The 6,289-nt window shown below is 28.7% G+C and overlaps 1 protein-coding gene across 3 annotated transcripts in view; it reads left to right on the top strand.

The window, feature by feature from the left end:
* Positions 1-6,289, top strand: part of LOC106677028 (ATPase WRNIP1) — a 385,191-nt gene that overhangs the window by 183,503 nt on the left and 195,399 nt on the right. The gene's annotated exons all lie outside the window — the stretch shown is intronic.

Below are 6,289 nucleotides of genomic sequence, written 5' to 3'. Positions count from 1 at the left end.
TAATGTATGTGTGTGAGTGCATATACATATTGGATGTCCCAGTAGGTAGGTTCAACCCTCCTAACCTCTAAAATTTTTAGAGTTTTAATTTGATCTTCACTGTGTCATAACATTGGTATGTAGTCTATCTTCTGAGAATATTCTTCATTTGCTAATCTTCAGCTCTTATCCAGTGTACTTAACTAGGGATTTTCTAAAGGAATGGTATGCCTTTATTAGCGGAACCGGACTATAAATCAGATTTGGTTTATTTATTGAATATTTTGATCCGAAGCTGGAAAGAAACAGTTTACAATTATATTATATAAATATTCTTGTATCATCTTTTTGTATTCTCATTATTATATTAATTCATTAAATGTTCATTTGTAGCATTAGTATTCACTTCTAAGTCATGTCAGTTATTTTTTATTTAATTTTGTTTCAATAATTATTAATTTTTTTACCCTATTTTCTTTTTAGTATTTGTTAATTGAATGATTGGTTTTTTCACTAGTGATTAATTCATATTGTACTGATCTAGCTTATAAATTGCAGTAACCTCCATAACTTCATAATTGTCAAAATTGTAATTGATAAATTTCACTTATGTCTATCATTTGTATGTGTTATTTTGCACCGATCAATAGGTGTAATCCGGTCGGACCAAATTTGATCTAATTTTCTATATGAATAAAAAAAATGGTTTACTGCTTTTGACGAATTGTGTGCAGACAGTGCGAATAATGCCTAGTAAAGGAAACAAATTTGATCAGAATGTAATTTCCTGTATGCATCGGTCTTCACAATTGAGGTATTTCATAATAGAAATTCTTGAAATTCATCTTCATGACAACAATTTTATTCTGGAAGTCAAGGAAATGCAAATTATTGTGAGGAATTTTTTTCGAAAAATCAACTCAAGATATATTTTTTCGGTTTTCCACATCCTTTCCGCGAGGATCTTCAACAACCATAAGCGTTGTTTTTTTTGCAATTTACGTCTGTAGGACTCATCAGATAAAAAAATTCTGACATACAATCAGAGTTCGTAAAAAAAATATTCTATTTGGTTTGAAATTCAAGAGTTAGGCACGCTATGGATGAATTAAAAAAATTAACTATACCCACCTAAGTTAGATAAAATATCAATTCTTCGACCCACAGAAAATCAATTAAATTTTTATTGTGATTATATATTACATTTTCAGCAAATGTATTTTTTTATATAAAACAAGTTTTTTCATGAGATTAATACTCTGTTGCATCTGTCATTGTTGTTACACAACAAGAGAATTTATTCATAAACTGAGATGTTGCAAGTTAGTTAGTTATATAGTGTTAAATATATATATTTTTTTCCTTTGCAGTAACATTTTTTTCTTGTTTTGTTTTTTCGGTGGAAAGTAAATCAAGCTCCAGTACTTTTCTTTATAATTAGGTCTTTGCATCTCAATTTTCATAAAAGCATTGCTTGCCCAAACCTAACCAACTGTATAGGCAGCATCATGTTACTCATGATAAAAAAGGTTTTTATAAGAAGGAAGAATTTTTTTGGAGGTAATGTTTAAAGGCTTTTTCAAAAATAAGTTGACGATGTCAGAAAGGTATTATTTTTTCTAAATTTAGTAATTAGGCAAAGGACTATTTTGTTGACAAAATGAAGGCTATTAATTACTTATTCAAATTCGTAAACTTTGGTATAATTAATTGATAAAACGTATATTTATTTTGATAAATATTTGTAAATATAACTCTGTCTTCGATATTTTGATATTCATTTTTTTTTATTCAGAGAAATGATCAATTTCCATATTATGTTGAGGTTAGTTTGAAAGAAGTGCATTGGAATTGTTTTGAGATACGATAAAACATCTTAATGTTCCAAAGTTCCCTTATAAGAATAAATTAAGCTTGTATCATTTAGTAAAGGCAAGCATTTGGAAATTTGGCTGCTAATGAGTTTTTAAATGAACAGATTCTCTGAACAAATTATGTGAAATTAAAACAGCCTATGGGCTTTGGAATATTTATAGCTTAGCTTGAAAGTTCCATTCCTTTCGTGTATTTTTTGACCTTGGGAAAATAAAAAGCATATATATATATATATATATATATATATATATATAGAGAGAGAGAGAGAGAGAGAGAGAGAGAGACATGGTTTCTAATCAATTAACCTCGATTATGGTTGATTTAAAAAATTAGGTACAATATTCACTGCCATATTTTGTGAATAAAACCATTAAAAAAACTAATTTCCTTGAAACTGCATTTTCTCCTGTGTAGGTCTAAATATTTTTATATGATCATTCACAATTATCAGTGATCATTTAAAAATGAATTAAACAAATTAAATAAAATAAGTTTAACAGGAAAATGACTGTCTAGCGAAGATGATAGTAGCATTTTGGGAATGATTAAAAGAAGGTTATTTATTACACTATGTCAATCTATTTGTAACAATAAAATTTTGTAATTTAGAATTTTAAATATCAAAAGTAATTTTATTGTTTTAATATTTATTGGTTCATAAAATTATTGTGAACTATAATATTCTAGACAATTAAATTTCGTAGTGAAAATTTATACGTTTATATTCAAATAAAATCAAAAAGTATCAAAAAAAAGTTTACCTGTTAACTCCAAGGATTGCCTAATTAATTTGACTATCATTACCTGAAAAATATTTAATTTAATTTTATTAGTATATTCATTAGAATGATGGAAACATTGGAGAAACATAAAAAAAAAATTCGGTGTAATAATAATTTTTAAAATATAACTTACAATATTTAATTTAATATTTGAATGTTTTTGATATCGAATTTATTTCTACGTTTGTAATACTTAAATAAAATTTATCAAAACAATTTTGAGAGTATATATATATTCTGTTCAACTTGTGATTTTAAACTTAGTTAGTTACCTTTTAATCCTAAATCGACCACTTATTTTGGTGGAAAATTAAAAAAAAAATTGAATTATCTATGGTATGTAATACTGTTATATGTTATAATTTGATTAAAATCACTCAGTCTCAAATTTTATGGAATAAGAAAGAATTTTAAGTTTCAAAATAAGATATTACCACCTAAAACTGTTTGGAAGAGTTTTTTTTATAAACCATTAGATATTACGTAGAAAATTCGATTATGCTGTATACTGGAATTCATTCTTAAGCAAAAATCACTGAATAAAATTAAAATCATTATTTATTATTCAATTTAGTTATTAAATAAATTTTTATAATTGGTATATTTCTTAAAGAACATTTTAAAAGTTGTAAGTTGTAAAAAGCAAACCTTTTTAAATGTGTTGAAAAGGAAAATAAATAGTGCAAACAAATTAAATTATTTATAGATAATTGTTTTCTTTAAGCATGCGTTTAACTACTTTTATGAGGAAGGCACTGAGGTAAAGGTCAAGAAGAGGTGTGCATGTAATTTTAAAAAAAAAATACTGCATTTTTAATAACTGTTCATAAGAGGAACACGCAATACGATAACTAAATAGGAAAAATTATTAATGCAGATTACAAGAGATAAATCGATTTTCTAAATGTGGCTATTATCTATTTATGGAGATTGCTGGCAGGTTGTTAAGTTACACAGAGACGAGCACTACCGAGACCTTGAAACCTCGGGGCATCATCTCTGCCATATAACAACCGTAATATATATAAACCTTGTTCTAGTTCTTTTAGGAACCTTGGGGAGAAGTGATGGTACGGGACTCTCTCGCAAACATAAACGATTGCTCAAGCGGTTTATCTTCGCGATGGAAGCTCACTTCGAAATGAAACCACACTTACACAATTTCAACTGGAGCAGAATGTCAAGCCGATTTAGTGTAACCTGCCTCTTGAAACTCCGAGGAGTAAATGACTTTCTTGGAATCGTAGATTATTGCAAAAACATGTGATCTACTTTTCTTCTTGAAAATACGATTTTTTTTTTCATTCTATAATTAGCTTTTTTTGGTAAAGAACTATAAAATTTTGATAATTTCTTGACGATCATGTACTTTATATTATGATGGTCTTCTATTTTACATAAGACTTTATATTATGATGGCCCTTCTCCCCCTTAGAATGGCTTCATTGAGGAATATACGACCCTCAGCAATATACATATAGTATACTGTATATAAATAAAAAAATAAATAAAATCTGTACCTTTACAATCGACTTACCGGAAGTTGCACTTTATATAATCAATTATAAACTTTTTTTTCGATTTCCTAAAAAAACGACTCAAATATTTTTTTTATTAAAATCGGTATACTTTAGTACAATGAAGTGAACTTTAATATTTTTTTGTTGTCATTATAATTTAAATGGTTTAACAGGGCTTAAATAGTTAATTTTCAAAATAACCTTATCATTCATTACCTAATAATCCTCTAAGGGGCCTGAAAAGAAAATGTCCTCGAGATGTTTTGCTCTAGAAATGTTATTGGGTAGATTCTTCACATCTTTGTATCATGTCACTGTATCCCATAATTAACTTGTGTATATTTTTATGCAGTTGTAAATAAAAATAAATAAATTATATAAAAGAACCTTCAATTTTGTTTATTTAATACAATTAATAATTTTACATTGTTAACAGTAATACAATAAACGATTAGCGGACTGAGATAGACCAGTGTGTAACAAGTGCGAAATCTCTGTCAGGAATAATGAAATCCCGAAAAATCTCTAAAAATCTGGAACTAATTGTGTACAATGCCATTGTAAAGCCAGCTGTGAATTTGGGCCTTACCAAACACCCTAGAAAGCAAAATTGAGCGGTCTGGGATCAGAGTCTTATCCCATGGAGGAAAAGAATTAATAGTAAACTGTTGCAGAGAATGGTCAGTCAGTATACTCATGATATGAAGACAAGGAGGTTAAGATTGGCAGGACATGTGACTGAAAGGAATCCATCAGGACGCCTCTACACAACAATGAATGCCAATGTAGTAGGTGAGAGACCACGTGGGAGGCCAAAAATCTGATAGATAGAATAAACGAAGAACGAATGAGCTACCTGCAGCAAAGTGGAAAGAAGTAGCCCAAGACAGCCAGGCGTGGAGGAGGGGCTGGTTCGGGCGGCCAAAGATCCAGGTGAGTAGAGTCAACTGAAAAAAAAAAAAAAAGAGTAATAAAATATGTATAAATATTAACTATAAAAGAATTTGTTAATTTACTAAAGGAGAAATGAATTCAGTAGTTTAGAGTTATTTAGCCGAGCATGCCCTATCTCTCCCGATTCCTATTATATGTACACGCATTTGTAATATTGTTGTATTCTTGGCAGGAACATAGTTGATATTAGTTATTTGCACCTCGATAACCCTAAACCACGAATTTTTATTGGAATTGAAGGATAAAAATTTGTTTTTTAAATTTTGCCTCCCAGAGTGGTAAGTGAAACGTCTGTAATGATCGCAACGCACCAAATGATTATGTTTTGTAAATCACCTCAGTTTAAGGTAAAGAAAATTAAACAAGGTGCTATGTAGAAAGGAATATTTAAAAGGTTCTTTCCTCACATGGTATACAACACCTCTATACACTCATTTTTTTTCCAATTTTCATAATTCTCGTTTATTATCTATTAAAAAAAAAAATGAAAATTCTGAAAATGATCTTTTGTATAATTACCCTTGAGAGAACCGTTTTTATCCTAAATCTGTGCTGATATTGACCGGGAAATGATATTAACCATACGTGTTTCTTTATTTATGCAACCATTTAGCTGGTTGTAGCAACTGCAGTCACTCGGTTCATAGGTTATCGGATATTACATGGGTTTTACTTACGCACGTGGGAACCGAGGTTTAATATGAGCTGGGTGTTTGTACTATTTTTACCATAATCCCAGTTATGCTTAACTGATCTCCGGCATAGCATTACGGGGAGAGGTCAAAGGTACACCAAGTATTTCTTAATTCTTTGAAGATATTTAAAAAAATACATTAAAAACCAAGTTAATAGATGAATGTCTAATTTAGGTATTACTAAAATTACTTCGTATAAATAATATATTAAAGTAAACTTGAAATAACTATTTATTTTTATATTCTTCAAGTAATAACTTTATCCTTAGTTATCAGCCTATAACCTGAGCAAAAAAATGAATGAAGTTTTACAATGAGAAAAATTGTTCATATAAAACTGTTGATCGAAATAAAGTAATAAAGATCCAGACACTTGAATTTAGTGAATTCTTTTTACTCTTCGGAAAACTAAATTTTTGAAATAAAACTTTTTTCAAGCCTTAGATACTATTTTAACAAAACTTTTATTGAAATAATACAATTC

This window comes from Halyomorpha halys, unplaced genomic scaffold (assembly GCF_000696795.3).
Source record: "Halyomorpha halys isolate HHAL.00 unplaced genomic scaffold, Hhal_1.1 Scaffold84.1, whole genome shotgun sequence".
Taxonomy (NCBI): domain Eukaryota; kingdom Metazoa; phylum Arthropoda; class Insecta; order Hemiptera; family Pentatomidae; genus Halyomorpha; species Halyomorpha halys.
Note: the sequence above shows the minus strand (reverse complement) of the source record. Positions and strands in the feature narration are given on the sequence as shown.